At 41.6% G+C, this 18,733-nt stretch overlaps 1 protein-coding gene across 2 annotated transcripts in view; it reads right to left on the reverse strand.

Moving 5' to 3' along the window:
• The window catches only part of STK32A (serine/threonine kinase 32A), a 126,946-nt gene that overhangs the window by 37,839 nt on the left and 70,374 nt on the right, over positions 1-18,733 (reverse strand). The gene's annotated exons all lie outside the window — the stretch shown is intronic.

Here is an 18,733-nt window from a genome sequence, read left to right on the forward strand (position 1 = left end):
TTTTTTTTAAATTAACATATAATGTATTATTTGCTTCAGGGGTACAGATCTGTGATTCATCAGCATTACACAATTCATAGCACTCACCATAGCACATACCCTCCCCAATGTCCATCATCCAGCCACCCCATCCCTCCAGCAACCCTCAGTTTATTTCCTGAGATTAAGAGTCTCTTATGGTTTGTCTCCCTCTCTGGTTTTGTCTTGTTTCATTTTTTCCTCTTTGAAAGCTCACATTCTTAAATTCTTAAGTAGCCTATGACCCATAAACATGTGAGTATAACTCCTAGGGGCACGGGGCAATTAAATTGCCATAAGGTAGTAACATTTATTATCCTTTTCATCTGTGTCACTGGACTGAAGGTTAAGACTCTACAAAATAAGAGAAAAAGATGATACCTAATATGGTTGTATTATAAAGTTGCAGAAATTGGAAACTTTTTCAGGATGGTGTTCTAATGCCTCTAGTTACTTTAGTAAATATTATTGCTGGGGTAGTTAAAGGAGTGGGACTCCTCTTGCAGACACTAATGAGATTGTTAAATCCAGAGGAGAGAACAAAACTCACCTTCTTCCCTGAAGGGAGTGGTTTGATGGTAAATGCGTAGAGGAGCGGCCCACATCGCTTTCAGAGTCCTTACGACCAAGTATCGGTGTGAGCGGCACTCATCAAGCAGAGAACAGCTCTGCCGTTTGTAAGGGCTGTTGCTTCTGCTTTCCCAGGGTTTTACTGTCCTTCCCTAATGCACCATTAAAGCCCTTCAGCCTAAATTCACAAAAGCCATTAAAGATAAATTCTGCAATAGATTTTGGGGATGTATTTTCAGCCCAGTCAAGTGGCTTTGATGCCCCCAGAATAAGGTGACCTTAGTCTTGGACAGACTGAGCAGGTCAGGGTCCTCTTTTCTTGAAAATATTAGCGAATAACAAGCCCCAGACCTACAAGCAGAATGATGTGTATGACACACTAATGTGCAAGTGCATGGACAGGCTCATGAGCTTAGACTAGTTTCTTATTTTGCTTGTGAGGTTCCTAACGTGAATTCTGGCTTCATTGGTGAACTTCTGTATGTGTGGCTCATTTTTCTCTGGTGCAGGGTACAACTGGCTAAAAAGAGCGTTGAAGGGTTTCAGACTGCCTGTTTCTATGGCTAACTCTCTCTCTGTATTGCCAACTCCACCCCAAACACTTTGATGGATTCCACTGTTTCCAGAATTATGCAGTCCAAACTCATGCATATGAAATAAAGTCCCTTTCATCATCTGGCTCCTGGGCTCCTGCCACACAGAAGCACATGGGGTTTCCCCCTCCCCCACCATGCTTCCTGCGTCCCCTCACCTTCTGCTGTTGTTTTGCCTGAAGCAGAGCTCTCTCACTATGGGCTCAGAAAAAGCAGATTCATCCCTCAACTCAAAGCTCCAATGCCACTTCCTACAGGAAGCCTTCTCTGAATTTCCAGTTCTGAGTCACTGCCCCCTCCTATGTGACCTGCATCATATCTTCATCCATCATAACATTTATCATGCTTACATTTATTTTTCTCCAACTGGATCGTAAACTCCTGAGGCCAGGGATGGTTTCTAGGTTAATGTCCTGTTCCGTTACATAGGCTCACAGTGGCTGGTAGGCAGTGAATGACTAAATGCTACCAGGAGGATTTCTGGTGCCTTCAAGGAGGTTAATCCTAACGCTATAAACCAGAGCACTAATGGTGCGCCACCGTGCAAGGCAAACCGGGTATTAGGTATTGGGCTCTTTTTCCTTCTTTGAGACCGGCCCCAGTGATTTTTTTTTTTTTTTTCCCAAAAAGGAGGTCCCATGGAGCTTTGCTGGGAGGGAAGACACTTGGGTATGGCAAGATTAGCATAATGACTTCCTTGCCTGAGTTTATGAGGGCTTGATGAGAAAAATGACTTGCTGCAGCTTTGACACTTCGGGAACTTTCTGTGAAATCATCAAGTCTCATTTTTCTTAAGTATCAAAGCCACATGTCATTATATCCACTACCTTTCCCAGAAACCACCTGGAAGCTTAAAGAATAATGCAGAGATCAGAGAGCTCATGTGATACTTCTTACTTCGATCTTAGATTCGTTTATTCATTGAATACTTACTACTTTGATAAACCACTGTGCTAGAATAAAGGATATATAAATGAAATCTAGTTCTTTCTGAGATGGAAAGGGTAAGAAAAGTTCATAAGGAACCATGCCAAAAGGTTTACAGTGGTAAATGAGCATGTTTACTACTAAATTCAGAGAAGGAATAAGAGGAAAATATAAGACAAATATTTCAAAAGTGGACTTTTGTGGCACCTGGGTGGCTCAGTGGGTTAAGGCCTCTGCCTTCGGCTCAGGTTATGATCCCAGGGTCCTGGGATCGAGCCCTGCATCGGGCTCTCTGTTCAGCAGAGAACCTGCTTCCTCCTCTCTCTCTGCCTGCCTCTCTGCCTACTTGTGACCTCTGTCTGCCAAATAACTAAATAAAATCCTTAAAAAAAATAAAAAGTGGACTTTTAACATAAAAATAAAGTGTATAAACACAGATTCTGAGTATACAGCTTCCCCAAAATGTGACGCGGTCACTTCTAAGTCACTACAGGGTAAACGGTAGTATGCTAACATTGTTTATTCACATATTTGCCAGAAGAGCATGAAAATAAACCCCTCGTACTATATTAAAATTCCTGATAGAACATGTAGACACTTTCTAGGTTTGAAATTTAGCACCACTTCCTTATCTCTTTATCCTGGTTAAATAATACTAAGTATGAGAGAACTTCTTCTAAGCTGTTTCTTTCACTTAAGGGGAACTATACTATGGTTTAACCCCATGGTTATGTTCAGAATCACCCGGCAGGGCTCTAAACTCCCTGGGTTCTCTGTCCTAGTTCAGCCCTGGGGCAGTTAGACTCTCTGTGGCCAGGCCCAGCTGTCTGTCTGAAAACAAACAGAAACTTCTAGGACTTTCTGATGTACGGTCATCTTCAGCAATACCATCCAGGCCTTGTCCACAGCCAAGGATATCAATCCGATTTTAATCTATGAACCTCTTGGAAGCTTATCTAGGAACCAAAAGGCACTAGAAAAGTACAACACTTAGCATTTTTGACAACATTCTTTGGTTAAGATATATACGGAGGACTCTTACATCTTGCATATAATCAGGTCACAAATGAGTTCCCCCTCTCTTGCTATCCGTCATTCTTGCTGATGACAAGGTCTTGTGGATGTTCCGTCGAATCCCCCAGCACTCAGTTCCCCAAGTTACCTACAGTTATTTTTCTGTCTCTGGACCCCTGTTGTTTCCTTACTCCTATGTCCTATAACTGTTCCTTTGCTGTTACAACAGCCCGTCCCCTGACGCACCTCACCTTCTATCCAATCCACCTCCCAAGCTGCCACATGCAGCACCCTAAGGCCACCAATTATTAACTCTGTCACTTGGCATTCATGCATCACAACTCTCACTCATATCCTCAGTTCCCTTCCACAGCCATCATTAACATTCCTGGTACAAATCTTTAAATTCTCTTATCCCCTTCAACTATACTCACCTATTAGAACTCCAGTATTGGTTAAACCCAGCTCCCCCCTTCTTTTCACCTACAGCCACACTCTTGAACTTTCCTAGAACGGGTCACAGTAGTATTGACTTCTCATTCAAACTCATGGCCACACATCTCAAGCCATCACCAGTGTTCCAAGCCATAGGGAGATCCCTTCTCCAAGAGGAGCACTGCACACTTTCCCATTGCTCTCAGCTGAAGACTGACCTGTCTTCACAAAGACAAAAGAACTATCTACCACGAAGTCTACCAACCTCCTTATTTCTATACCCATACTTATGACCTTTCCTCCAGTTATACTAGATGAAAAGTCCCTGTACCTACCCCAGTCAACTCTTTTCCAGAGGCTCCAGATCTCGTCTTTTCTCACCTTCTCAGATTTCTCCTAGCTAGGTATTCCTTCTGCTACACCTTCCCTTTCTACTCCTCTTGTATGAAATATGTTATGATTGAGTCTCTTGGAAATAACTTCCCTCATGCCTAGTGACCTCCACTTGTCCAATTTTACTGTTTTCCTTTGTAATAACAACTCTGGGTTGAGTGGTTAATAGGTGAGAAACTAGAAACAGCATTTCCATTCTTCTCCTCAGCTATTCTAACCAGGCTTCCCTCCCCTCTACTTCCTGAAACTGCCTGTCAAGTACATCGATGACCTCCAGCTTCCCAAATCCACTGGGTGCACTTTTATTTATCATGCTTAACTTCTCTGTGTTTGAACATTCCTTCCCTTCTGACCTATTTTATTCTTGTGGCTTGCAAAAAGCCCCATTCTCCTGGTTTTCCTCCTGCCACAGAGATTCTTCCTCAGTCTTGTCTGTGGGTATCTTCTTGGTTCAACCTTTAAATGATGAGATTCCCCAGAGCTCAGTCGTATATACAACTACTCTCCACTTAAGTTATTTCATTTAGTCCTGTGATTTTAAATATTATATATATTTTATAAATATATATACATCTGTATATATCTGTGTGTATATGTGTATATATATATATATATATATAAATATATATAATCTGTATCCCTGACCCTGTAATTCTAGATTAATAATATATCAAACTTTCTGCTTGATGTTTCCATCTGTTTGTCTAACAGCCATGATAAATATAATATGTTCTAAAGAGAAACTCTGATATTTATCCACATTCCACACAAACACCCAAACCCTCTTATTTCAGAATTCCTTACCCTAGTACATGGCCCCATAATTCTCCCACTGTAAAAATGAAAATCTTGAGATCATTCTTTTCTACTTTTTTTTTCTTTTTCTTTTTCTTTTTTTTTAAGGGAGAGAAAGGAAATGTGCACACAAGCAGGGGGAGAGGGAGAGAGAGAATCTTAAGCAGCCTCCATGTTCAATGTGGAGCCTGACACAGGGGTCAATATCATGACCCTGAGATCATGACCTGAGTCAAAATCAAGGCTCAGATGCTTAACCAACTGAGCCACCCAGAGGCCCATCCTGAGATCATCCTTAATTCTTTAACTCATAACACCAGTCCTTCAACAACTCTTGATAACTTTACCTTTGAAGTAGAATTGTTGAAAGCAGTATGGCAGTTCCTCAAAAAATTTAACATGGAAATTAACATATGATCCCACAATTGTCTTTCTATGGGTCTGTACCCAAAGGAATTGAAAGGCAGGCCCTTGAACAGATAACTGTATATCCATATTTGTAGCAGGACTGCTCACAGTAGTCAAGAAGTAGAAACAAACCAACTATCCATCCATGGGGGAAGGATCAACAAAATGTGGTGTGTACAGACAGTGGAATCCAGCTTTAAAAAGGAATGGTGTTCTGATGCAGGCTCCAAAGTGGTTGAACCGTAAAGACATTATACAAAGTGAAATATGCCAGACACAGGGACAAACATGGTGTGACTCCACGTACACGAGGTACTTAGAATAGTCAGATTCACAGAGACAGAAAACAGAATAGTGGTTAGCAAGGGCTGGGGTGAGGAGGGAAGGGTAATCGATGACTAATGGGTATGGAGTTTCAGTTTGGGGTGATGAAAAATTTCTGGAGGTGGATGGAGATGACGGCCTAGCAGCGTCAGTGTACTTCATGTACTTTGTCACTTGCAAATCATTAACATGATTTTATTTTGTATATATTTTGCTACAATAAACATAAATATAATTACCATTTCCACTGCTACCATTGTATCTCACAGTTGAAGTATTTTAGTAGTACCTTCTTGCTTCTCCTATAGCCCCCTGACAATCCACTGACCACAAAGCATCCGGAGCGGTAGTGTTCGTGACACACAGCTTCCCTGAACAACATCATCTGGCTCCCAACCCCCAGGGAAGAAAATCTAAGCCGTTCATTGCTGGCATCATATGGCCTCTGTGTACGCTAGCCCCACACAGCCCCGAGCGCCACACAAGAGCCTCCTGTCCCTGCCACACCCCATGCTCCAGCTTCTCTGGTCCGCTTTACCCCCTCTGCACAGATGGCCCCCTCTGCCTGCAGTCCTGCTCTCCTAGACCTTCACTTGGTTCACCGCTGCCCGTCATTTCAGGTCTCTGCTAAAACATCATCTCCTCCTCCAAGTTCTTTTCTGACCACTCGACTTAGAGTAGCCTCCCCCACCGTCCTTACCTCTTGACTTCCATCTTATGTTCCGTGCAGCACTTAACATTGTTTTCTTATTTATTTATGATTTTTTTTTTTTACCCCCACTGGAATGCAAGTTCTTAGAAAAAGGACATCTTTTCTGTATTGCTCAATGCTATAACTCCCAGGCTCGCAGAAGTGCCCAGAACAAAGAAAGGGCTTAAGTAAATATTTGTCATAGAAATGCGTGCATCTGGTCCCTTGTCTTCTCAGACTTCTGGAAGAATAAGCCATGTATTTCTTTTCTTCTTAAAAAGAGAGAGGAAAAACAGAACAAAAAGCCCTCTCTCTGTCCCCGATGCACTGTATTTACTGTTGGTCAACTAAAACATCGATCATTTTTATTAAGTTTGATTGTACATTAGAGTAAGGGTAAGGAAGAAGTGATTTCTGCACAATTAGAGTCTGCGATTTCAGAGAGGGGCTACAGAATTTGGGAGGTGGTAAGTTGCAGTTCTAGGGACACACATTCTGTAGAAATTCTTCATTCCATCTTGATTCAATGAAACAGAAAAGGCTGAATCAGCAGACGCCCACTGTGGCAACTATAAATAGCACCATAAAAATACAAGGCTCCCTGCAGTGGGGTCCACGATGGGACTGATCTGTCTGCCGTTCTCACTTGAATAACTTTACAAGACATTAGCAGAACTTAATAGGCTAATTACATCCCTTCCCTGCTCCTACCCTGGAATCAAGTTGTTCACCCTGCAATCCTATATGGGGTATTGTGAGATCAGGGTACAAGAAAATCCGCGCATCCAAACCATAGTCAAGCCCTTCGGTATCTGTGGCTTTCCGAGAGGTCTACAGTTGGGGTTTCATTCTTTGTTACATAATGTGCTCTTATACTGGGCCCTCTCCAAGTTCTTTTTTTTTTTTTTAAATACAGAAACATTTTAATGGTTTTTATCCCCCAAGTTCTTGAGAAGGAAAAAATATGCATATGATTCTATAATTTATAATTTAAGATGTCACACAAAGGTTATTGGTCACATAAACAGATGTATGTTAAGAAAAAAAAGTGAGGTGGGGATGGCAGGGTGGAAGAGGAAATTGTAAGCAGAAATGCATGCTTTGGAACAGGAGGCAGCTATGAAGACGGCCAGACCTACATTATGGGTCTGGTACAATGTCCATCTTTTTTTATGAACTGGTGATTCTTCTTCTTCTTCTTTTTTTTTAATTTAAATTTCATTTTTAAAAATTGAGATAATAATTGACATATTAGTTTCAGGTATAGTACATAGTGATTTGATACTTATATATATTGTGAAACGACCACTTCCATCAGTCTAGTTAGTATCCATCACCACACATAGTTACAGTGGGTTTTTTTTCTTTTGTGTTTTACTGTGGTGAGAACTTTTAAGATTTACTCTTTGAGCAGCTTTCTGCCTGCTTAGTTTTGTTGTTGTTCAAGTCCAGCATTTCCCACAGGTTTGTTCAAGGGGATATGAATTACAAATATATTCTGCAATAATATAACATATAATACATATTCCATATATAGTATTTATAAATCATTATATAAACATATAATGTTTGCATATTCATTTTGGGTGTAATGGCTTTTCATGGATAGCAATGCCTTTTATTTGTCATCTCATGACACAGATCCAGTACCATTATATATTAATCAGGTGATGAGGACAGTGATTTTACCAACCTCCCATCCATGAAAATGTTACCCAGTTATTCCTTTTTGGATTTGTGTTTCTTTTCCCGTAGTATCACTGAAGACACCAGCACACTCCCCATGCCTTCCTTCTCTCAGATGTCTTCTCCTGTGGCTTCTGAATTTCCCCTCCATTATCCCTAATAATTTAGTGTGTATGTCCCCTCCACAAAACACAAGCTAGATCATTAGACCCCCATCTCAGCATCTCACTCTCCTCCAATCCCCACAACCCAAGCAGCTTATGCAGAGATTCACCCAACCAAGACAGGTTTCTTTGGTAATGGGGAAGAGTGGTAGGGACCAGATCTTAATAACCCTTAGGTGAAAAAAGAGGACAGTTCTTCAGTAGAGAGCACTTGAAGGAGTTACAAATAAGCTCTTAAATCAGGATCTGAGAAAGAACTTCTTAATAGTTAGATACTTCCAAGGTTGGCATAATCTACCACAAAATCTTAAAATGTGCCGTGGATGCTGTCACTGAGGCTGGATAAGCATTTGACAGTGGTACAGCAAGTGGGCAGTGCAGCAGAGGGATACTAACCTGCTCAGCTCACCTTTTACAACCCTTTGAGCCCTGACTTTCTGTGCACCATCTAGGCTTCTCACAGATGCTCCCTCAAAAGTCACCTCCCTTCATTGATTTATCACTTATATACCAAAGGAAAGCAGTACTAGCCACATTTGCCTAAATAAATAAATAAATAGAATAAATTTTAAAAAGGAGACTTAAGGGCCCTGACTTGTCCACAGTCTCCTAGCTCATAAATGGTACAGATGGAATTTAAATGTCATGGTCTTTCCACTATTGCTCACTTGGTTATTTTTAGCAAGTAGGTTCCAAGGATGGGGCCAACTCTTTAGTTAGTAGTGCCTGCCATGTTGAAAAGGAGGGCGTTTATGTTCAAGAGGAAAGAGGGTGAAGATTGATCAGCAATTCCTGACAGAGACACAAGAAGAGGTGTTTGAGGAGAGTTGATAGAAAAAACGGTCAAACTGCTATCTTATCCCTGAGTAACAGGATGGTTTGAGCTGCCATTTATTGTCCATGTTATGACAGCTACTTGATAGAGGACATATCTTTTACTTCCAACCACAGCTCCCTAATGTGGATATTATACCTAGCAGGTAAAGAAAGGGCAACTCAGAGAGCTGAAAATAATGTATATTTTCCAGCCTACTCTACAATATAGCCATGTCTTTTTAAATGTAAAAGTAAAGGGGGCGCCTGGGTGGCTCAGTGGTTTAAAGCCTCTGCCTTCGGCTCAGGTCATGATCCCAGGGTCCTAGGATCGAGCCCCGCATTGGGCTCTCTGCTCCGCAGGGAGCCTGCTTCCTCCCCTCTCTCTCTCTGCCTCTTTGTGATCTCTCTCTCTCTGTCAAATAAATAATAATAATAATAATAAAATATTAAAATTAAAAAAAATAAATGTAAAAGTAAAGTTCCACGTGTCTTACCGTGGAGTAAATCTGTTTTTCTAGAAGATGACTCATGCTTATCCTGATGGTATAGACCCAGAAGTATAGACATCCCTGTCAAAAAGCACAGTTCTATAAAACCATCCTATTCACTTGAGATTTTTAGCCAACTTTGCAATATTTGGAGGCAGAATGTTTAATGACAAGGCTCCCTGCCTTGCTGTTAAGCATTGGTCAAAGCTCATTCACTGCCATTATTTATTTCCTTTAATTTGGACTCACACAGATAGAAACCTAGGTCATGTTTCCCTGTTCAGTAACCAGGGAAGCAAGGACACAGCATCAGGGACATGAACTAAATCCCCTAGCCATGGAGACTGGCCTGAACTCGGATCTCCTGGATCTTCCCTCAATCTGAAGAGCTTTTACGGATGGAGATGTACTAGTTTGAGGAGGGGAAAGTGTCTATAAAGTATGAGAGACGAAAAAGTGGTCATGTATTGATTGTAACATATTAACTGCCATGAGAGGGCTTTTTTTTTTTTTTTTTAAAAAGCCAAATTGAGGAAAGGCGTATTCAATTTGGGGCAAAAAGCAATTTGTTCCATTTCAGAACGGTCAATGAAACCTAAGGGGGATTCTACCGTATGGGCCATCAGGAAAACTTTTGCTTCCCCAGTAAAAGATGAGAAATACCCTTCTGGGACTGAGACCTCTGATTGTGTATATTGAAGACAGTAACAGTATCTATAGGGTTGCCTTGAAGGTTTAGTGAGATGAAGCAGATAAAACTCTGAGTCCAGTAGTCTGCACACAGTGGTTGTTCAACTGTCAGAAAACATTGAACAAATGATTAGGAAGTGTCCAGTGGTAGAAAGGGCTAGACGGTGAAAAACTTATGTCAAACTGAGGGTATTTAAGGGATGAATAGTCGTTTTCAACTATCACTGAATCATTGTGACGTTCTAATGTTGGTAGATTTCACTTAACGCAACATGTGAGAGACCAGGATAAGCCTTTAAGTGCTGTATTCTATGTTATCCTCAACAGCCTTATCAAGTCAGTACAGTCATTCTCCCTATTTCATAGACGGGGCCCCCAGAAGCCTAGGATGGAGCTATCCTATTGTCCATTATTATGAGAAGTTAGGACTTCACTTCTTATCACCAGAAGTGATATTCAAAATACCCCACAGGGAACAAACACTGGCTAATCAGAACAGGGCACTGACCAGTAACAATCCTGGAGGCCACTGGTGAACGACCAGTGCCTGTGGGGGACAACTAAGCAGAAGCTGTGTCTGACGTAAGCCTCCCATGGGCAGCAGCAGAACCAACCGTGAGGCTGCCTGTGAGTCAGCAGGAGGAAGAACTTTCTGCAAATCAGTGGTGTCTGAAGGTGAAATGAACTACTTTATGTGGCTGCGAGTGGCCATTCTCTGACGTATTGAAAGGCTAGGAAAACAGTTTCTTGTTGGGGGGGTTGCGGAAGGAATTCTGTCTTTGGATGGAGGTAGGACTTGATTTCTAGGCTAACCTTGGGCTCTATTATCCTACGGGTTCGTAATGGTCTTAGTTGCTTAACATTTCTCTGGAAAATAGCAAAATCCTCCACTCTTACCTCAAAAGTGATAATAGATTCAAATATGTTCCCTTTCCTGGACTGGCTTTATCTTTTTAGTCAAGTACAAGTGGGAAGTAAGGTTGAGCTCAAGGATTTGCTTGAACATGGTGAGCTGACCTGGCCCCAGCTCCCCTCTCTTGCCACTGCTTGAACCACTCTCCCCTTTTCTCAGACACATTCCCACCACAAAGACCACTGTTCTGCTGCAGGAGAGAACAGATTTCCACCTTAGAACTGCTTGTTCAGCAAGTCTGGCTCCAGATGCCACCTACACCTGGGGATTCTGTGAGACCCACACTAACGCCTCAGGTAGGCTTCCCTCCAAATGCGTACTCTCTGAGATCCCTGCTTATTGCCTGAGAAGCACTAAGGGCAATCTGTAATGAACACGGTAATTTGCATATCTGGTTCCTTGTTCATTGTCTATCTCTTCAACTAAACCACGAGCTCTACGAGGACAAAAAAAAAACCACAGGTTTTTATGCTTCAAAGCTCTGTGCAAGAACTATGTGCCTGGCTCACAAACAAGGGACCAAACCTGAAAGAATGAAGCTTAAGGTTTGTACTGAAATGTGTGTGGGGGTAAGGTAAAATTTAATTTGGACCAAGTCGCGGGTTGCATGTTAATGAAACCCTGAACCTTATAGAAATTATTGAATGCACAGCGCAGGCTAGTTAAATGTCAACCTATAAACGAACTGTTCTCTGCCTTTTTCACGTGGGTTTTCATAGGTGGGTGGTCTCGGTTGAGAAGCGCAGTCACAAAACTCCTTTTGAAACCGCCCGATGCCTAATACGAAGAAGGCAGATTCTCCTGTGTTCGCAATGTGTTATTCATGCTCATTCATTATTCGGTAGCTCGGGAGCAGGTGCTGGGTAGAACATATCAACCTAAACCCTCATTACTGCTCCGCCGTTTTGTTTTTGAGGCTCAAGTGGCCCTTCTGCTGTGGGGGGTAGAAAAATAGAACATTTGCCAGGCTTATGATCGACTGAAGAGAAGATTGACCAAAACAAAAAGAAAGGGCATTTTCTTAACCACTCCACAGAAAATGATAGCCTGAAACCACATTCTGGATCCCACTGCAACAACAGATATTATCAGTACACTGCAAAGAAGGAAGCCGACGTCAAGTGGAATGTATGAGGGATAAGTAATCAGTAAATCTACCATTTTTTGGACCTTTAGTTTTCTCATATTGGACATGCTGCTTTGGGATATTGAAAAAGATTCAACTTCCCTTATAGCTGTTTCAGAGCAAAACAAAACACCTTGGACCAGAGAGATGTTATAAAAAGCCACAGATATTTGAAATATCTTGCCAGATCCGAAACACAGAAGACCGTCTCTGGACAACATGGTTTACCATATACTATAGCCAATGGATTTGACTTCTTGAATATTCTCATGGGTTACCCTAATTTTACAGGCAGTTTTAACAAGTTTTTTTTTTTTTTTTAATTCGGTCTCCCATCCCATAATATATTCAAAGCAGCCTATCAAGAGTGAGGACAGAAGCTGTTCTGAGTAGCACCTGCTAAGATTGAAGTCTTAGCAGCTAAGCAAACTGTACAAGCATACGATGTTAGTTTGCTAGGGCTGCTGTAACAAAGTACTACCAACTGAGGAGCTTGCAAAACCCCAGAAACATGTTTATCTCCCAGTTCTGGAGAGTACCAGGTCAAAATCTTTTAGCAGGGCCGCGCTCCCTCTGAAACCTGTATGTGAGAGCCCTTCCTTGCTTCTACCTAGCTTCTGTGGGTTTGCTGGCGGTCTTGGGCCTTCCTTGGCTTCTAGATGCACCACTCCAGTCCTCATCTTGACATGGTGTCTCCCTGTGTCTTTCACGTAGTCCTCTCTCTGTGCCCAAATATTCTCTTTTGATAAGAACACCAGTTACATTGGACTAGGGCCACTGTAATGAACCACTTTTACTTGATTACCTCTGTGAAGACTCCATTTCTTAATAAGGTCATCTCCTGAGAGACTTGGATTTAGGATTTCAACATATCTTTTTGGAAGAGATGCAATTTAGCCTGTAGCCCATACCAACTAAAAATATGTATCTAAACCAATGTTTGCTGCTTTTGGGTAAACAGCAGTAAATAGCTCATCTGATCTTGAGGGTACCTATTATTTTTGTATGAGTGAAAATAAGGGAGGCTATATTAAGAGCAGACATAGGCTATCTTTGAATCAGATAATCCTACTTTTGAATCTGGCCTTAGTACACTATGATATTTGTAAAATTATTCAACCCCGTCATGGTACCGTTGACTCTCAAATTAGGCAGCACATACAAAATGTTTATTATAATGGTGGCCACTGGCATTTGCCCAATAAATGACAGCTCTTCTTAAGTCATTAAGAAGATGATATATGTGCTTCATAGCATAAATTAAATGGTTAAAAAATGTTGGTGAACAGAAAGGAAGAGGAACCTCTAGGAATTAGAAAAACATGTCTCCAGATGACTCACTCCCAAAGGCTTCAGAAAGCTGGGGGTGTCACTGAGTGGGCAAGTTCATTCATCTGTCACTCAATAATTGCTGACTGTAATGATCAGCTGCAGAAAGATCTCGTTTTCCCCTATGCATTATCATCTCAGGAAAATGAAGTGTGACTTTCAAGACAGGATGGTGTGTGTGAGTCAGACAAAAAGGTGAAAGGTCAGCCAGGAGAGCTCTGCCTGTAACAAACTAAAGACCTTGGTTGAAACAGATACTTTTGGTCCACAACTGGACAGTAGATAAGACCTTAACTGGCCAGTGTGTTAACAGCTGTTTATCACATCTCGCTCTCACACGCTCTTTAGACAGTACAGTTTGTTTTGCTTTGTTTTTAAGATTTTTTTCATGAGAGAGAGAGAGATAGAGCGAGTGCACAAGTAGGGGGAGTGAAAGGGAGAGGAGGAAGCAGGCTCCCCGCTGAGCAAGGAGTCCAAAGCGTGACTCAATCCCAGGACCCTGAGATCATGACCTGAGCCAAAGGCAGACACTCAACCAACTGAGCCACCCAGGCGTCACATACAGTACATTTTGGTTACACGGCCTTCTTGGGGAGAAATGGGTATGTGGTAGAGAGCAAAGAAACAATGAGATCATACATGAAGAGCATCCTACCAGAGCGAAGAGGAAATCATCCTAGACTCTTAGGTGTGAAAGAACCATCCCTGATGATTTAGTCTTGCCTCCTTGACAGAGAAGTTTGTGGCTATGTTTAAGGTCATAGAGGAAATAGGATGTCAGAATCTGGTGTAGTACAACTTCCTTAGAGGAAGTATGGGGGACAGATTGATGGTGACCCCAATGATTCCCACTTCCTGGTGTTCATGCCTGTCTCATCCCGGGCCACTGAGTATGGGCTGATTGTATGGCTTGATTCCAACCAACATTATGTAACAAAGTTGAAGAGATGTCACTCCTGTGATTGTGTTCTATTAGGTAACAGTTATTCAGGGATATATACTCTGCCTTTCTAGTATACTCACTTTTGCTCTCTTCACTGAATTTGAGAATACAAGCTAACACGCATCCTGCAGCCACAAAGAAATTAATTCTGCCAACATCCTGACCAGACTTGAAGTTGACCCTTGCCCAGGCCAGCCTGCAGAAGAGAACCCAGTTGTGGCCAACATCTAAGATGTGCCTCGACTCCTAATCTGAAGAAACCACGAGATAATCGATATATGTTATTTTAAGTCATTTTGTGGTCATTTCTTACATAGCATAAACAACTAATACACCATGGAGGAAAGACAGAGCAGATCTCCACATGCTGTGGGCACCCAATAGGAATGTGTGGAATAAATTTTTAGAAGTTGCTTAAAACAGATTCACCCACAGTACCCTTTACCTGCTACATTCACCCAAGGATCACAAGTTTGGACTGTCCTTGTTCATTTGTTCAGTCACTGATTTATTCAGCAACCATGCTGGATTAAATTATATGCTGAGATTAAGAACACGAGTAAGGTGGTCTCCACCCATAAGGGCTTCAGTTTGGGAGGGAGAGACAGCACTTGATAAAAAATCTTGTGATCTAGGGGCTACAGATTAGAAGCATGAATATAACCATTGTGAAGATGCAAATGAGTGTGTGTGTGTGTTGGCTTGTGTGTGCTGGGATATGCAAAAAACCACCTATTTTATTTCTACTACGTACCATAGGATATGGATTCTGAAATGTTTCCTTGGCTCCCTTTCACGCTGTGGTATCATTAACTCTGGATGAAGGGCACTTGTCTCTCCTTGTCCCCATTGGAGTCAGCACCAAGAACACTGTCTAGCAACAAGATGCTCACCAATCAGTTTTTGAATGGATATTTATGGTAGAGCCATTATCCCTAAAATTTTTCTTCACCATTGAAATGCTGACTTTTGGAAGAATGATAGCCACTACTTGCAAGTAGCTACTTCAGTCCAAGGGCAAATGTGGGAAAACTAATTCCTATGTGTTTCTTCCTGAAGGCTCCAAGATGAACCCAAGTATCAGTTATCATTCCCTGTGATGATAGCCAAGAAGACAAAGATGATGAATGAAAATACCATCCTGTCTATATTTTGGGCGATCATACATTTTCTTTTATTCTTCCTTCAATACATTCCAGAAACAGCTGGAGATGAAATGTTTGCAACTCTCTACCGTATCGCAGTTACCTCTACAAATTGCCTAATTAGAGTTTCATCTCATTCCTGTAGGATTCGGAAAGCAGGGAATATATATATATGTATATACATATACATATATATATGTATATACATATGTATATGTATATGTATATATATGTATATATACATATACATATACATATACATATATATATAAGATTTGATGAGAGTGGGGTAACTCTTAGAGGAAAAAATGATCAAACATTCCTTCACAAATGGTATTTTGATCCAGGATGACTTACTCTTTTACTATCGTGTACAATTGGCCTCGTTAGCGTGAATTTATAACTGAGGCTTCTTTAACATCTGACCAGGGAGTGAATACAAATTTATCTTTGGGCCCTAATCATTACTTTCTATCACATTAGTCACTAGAGAGACCGTGGCAATCAACAATTCAAATACCACTATCCCCGCAGGAAGGATTGTAACAGGTTTCATGTTCCCTGTTTTCTTCATAAAAGCAAATAATCACTGTGTTTACATTTTAAAATCCTTACTCACTGAGTTAATGTCAGTTAAGGGGGAAGTACTGAGCTAGAAGTTGGCCATCATTTGGAAAGTGACGCTGATTTTCAAGCTGTCCTCATAGAAAAATATTTGACATTTTGGTAATAAGAAAAGTGTCCAATTACAGAATTCAAAATTAATGGTTATGGAGCAATCCTGTGTCTTCCACAACTGTAGAAAAGAAAGTTTCTAAAATTGAGGACAAGTAGCTAAATAGTCTACATATTTAGGAAACTACCAAAAATTAAATTTGGTGGATTAAAAAAAAAAAGTCCACAACAAACAAACAACCTCCCCTTTATGTCTCGGGTGGAATTTATGAAAGAAACAGGACTTACAGTATTCAAAAAAATAACTAAAGTAGACACTGCTGGCAGGAAAGTCCATGTGAAGAAAAAAAATGAAAAACAGAGATGATTCTCTGCAACCCAGGGAGATAAATGAGTGCTTTTATTCAGAGTACACTTCCTCTGACATAGACTGGACTCTTCTTTCTGCTCTGGTTGTTAAAACCCTATTAAATCCTCTGAGCTTTCAAGAAACTTTGTTTTGTCCCCTCAAACCGTCATCTTGTCTGAAGTACTTCAGGATTTCTCACAATTTAGCATCTAATTGTAGGCTGTTCTCTCATCAGTGGGTTCCACATGGACCGTCTTCGCCTGGGCAGCCAGACTACATGTCTGCAGGCAGCGGCCATGTCTCACCTTGTCCCACGGTGCCCCCAGAGCCAAAACCATGCCGAGCACCAGCAGTGTGGAGAGTGGTGGAGATGTCTGCATGTCCTTCAGGGAGGTCTCCCCTGCTTGTTAGCCATGCAAACTTGGGCGAGTTACCTCATCTTTCTATACCAGTTTCCTAGGCTGTAAAATGGGGACAGTGACACCTTCAGCCTCCTGGTTGCGAGCAGATTAAATGAGATAAATCACAGGTGCCCACCAGAGCACCTGGTCCCCAGGAATCCCTCAGTAAATGGCAGCCCACCACTGCTACTGCTCCACACGGGTTCGCTGACAGAGCGGGATGATTTTGAAACTTCTGCTGTGTCCAGAGACAAAATGTTGTTTTGAGTCTGAAATTAGGAAATCATATATCTTATATATGCAGATGGTCTTTCCTTGTCTTAGGAAGCTATTGAATTTCATAGACTCTGTTTTCTTTGTTCACACTGTAATAACTCAGAACTCGGATGGGTCTTATAATCCAATTTTTCTGAGTAGCGGAAAGATATTCTGTTTTGTTATCCTAGATGCCATCAAATCTAGGATAAATTTTGGGGATTTTTTTTGAAGAAATTTTTTTTTCTTTTTGAGAGGGTGAGCAGGGAACAGAGGAGAAGGGAGAGAGAATCTTAAACAGGCCACACGCTAAGCGTGGATGTGGGGCTTGATCTCATGACGCTGAGATCATGACCTGAGCTGAAACCAAGAGTCAGGCACCCATCTGATTAAGCCACCCAGGTTCCCCTGCAGAAAGATTTTAAAAAGAGAATGAAACTACTCAAAAGCCTTCTCTTCTTCCCTGTTGCTTTTCATGCTTTTAACTCTGCCCGGCAAGCTGGAGCCTCAGAGTGCCATCATTATTATCCTTTTAACACCTCAGACAAAGGAACACAGCTTGTTTTATTGTGTCCCAGTGTTTTAAGCCACTTGACACCTTCTCAATTTGATATTCGGTACTTTGGAGGCAGAAAGCCATGGTTATCAGAGCCCTGTCCCAATTAACATGTTTACTTGGCCACTACTGTCTTGAAAAGCCTTAATGATGTTGATAGGCATCCTGATTTTTTCCAGAATATTTATGGGTTTGCTTGTTACCCAAGCATAATTATTAATAGTGACTCCTTTCATGCTCAGGAGTAGCCTGGTTTGCATGAGGACTCATATGATTACTCCACATGAAGACCAAGGCCGGTCTGAAAGTCTTGGCTTTCATGCCTTGTATTCTAATTTTGTCTTCGTTATTTATAAAACTGGCTTTTAGTCAATCATTTGTGTGGTTCTGGCAGTGCTCCTTCCCTCATATTTTTACTACATGCTGGTTATACAGTGAAAAGCCAAACACACAAGGCCCTAACTCATGAGGTTTACACTGTAGTAGAGCAGCAGATAATAAGTAGTTGTACATCAACATGTCACAGCTCCCGAGGACAGGTACAAAGGGCTGCAGTGCTCTACCAGAAGGAACACATGTGGGGCACCCGGGTGGCTCAGTCAGTTCAGTGTCTGCCTTCAGCTCAGGTCACAGTACCAGTACCAGGTCCTGGGATCGAGTCCCGCAACAGGCTCCCTGCTTAGTGGGGAGTCTGCTTCTCCCTCTGCCTCTGTCTGTGGCTCCACCTGCTTGTGCTCTCTCTCTCTGTCTCAAATAAATAGGTAAAGTCTTTAAAAAGTACACACACACACACACACACACACACACACACACAACACATGGAAGTGCAGTGGGGCCTTATAGACAACAGAAATACACTGCATTATTTTCTGCCCCAAGAAGATGTGCTCTCATTTTCACACCATGCTCAGAATGTCACTGAGTTTGCCTCGCACTTATCTGCCACGGTTAGGAGACACTTCAGTACAAAGAGGCTCTCCTGAGAATGGGCATGAAGTAATAATTGTGAGTGTGTAAAGGCCAAGGGGC

The sequence above is a fragment of the Lontra canadensis genome, unplaced genomic scaffold, assembly GCF_010015895.1.
Source record: "Lontra canadensis isolate GAN:19392208 unplaced genomic scaffold, GSC_riverotter_1.0 scaffold4, whole genome shotgun sequence".
Lineage (NCBI taxonomy): Eukaryota > Metazoa > Chordata > Mammalia > Carnivora > Mustelidae > Lontra > Lontra canadensis.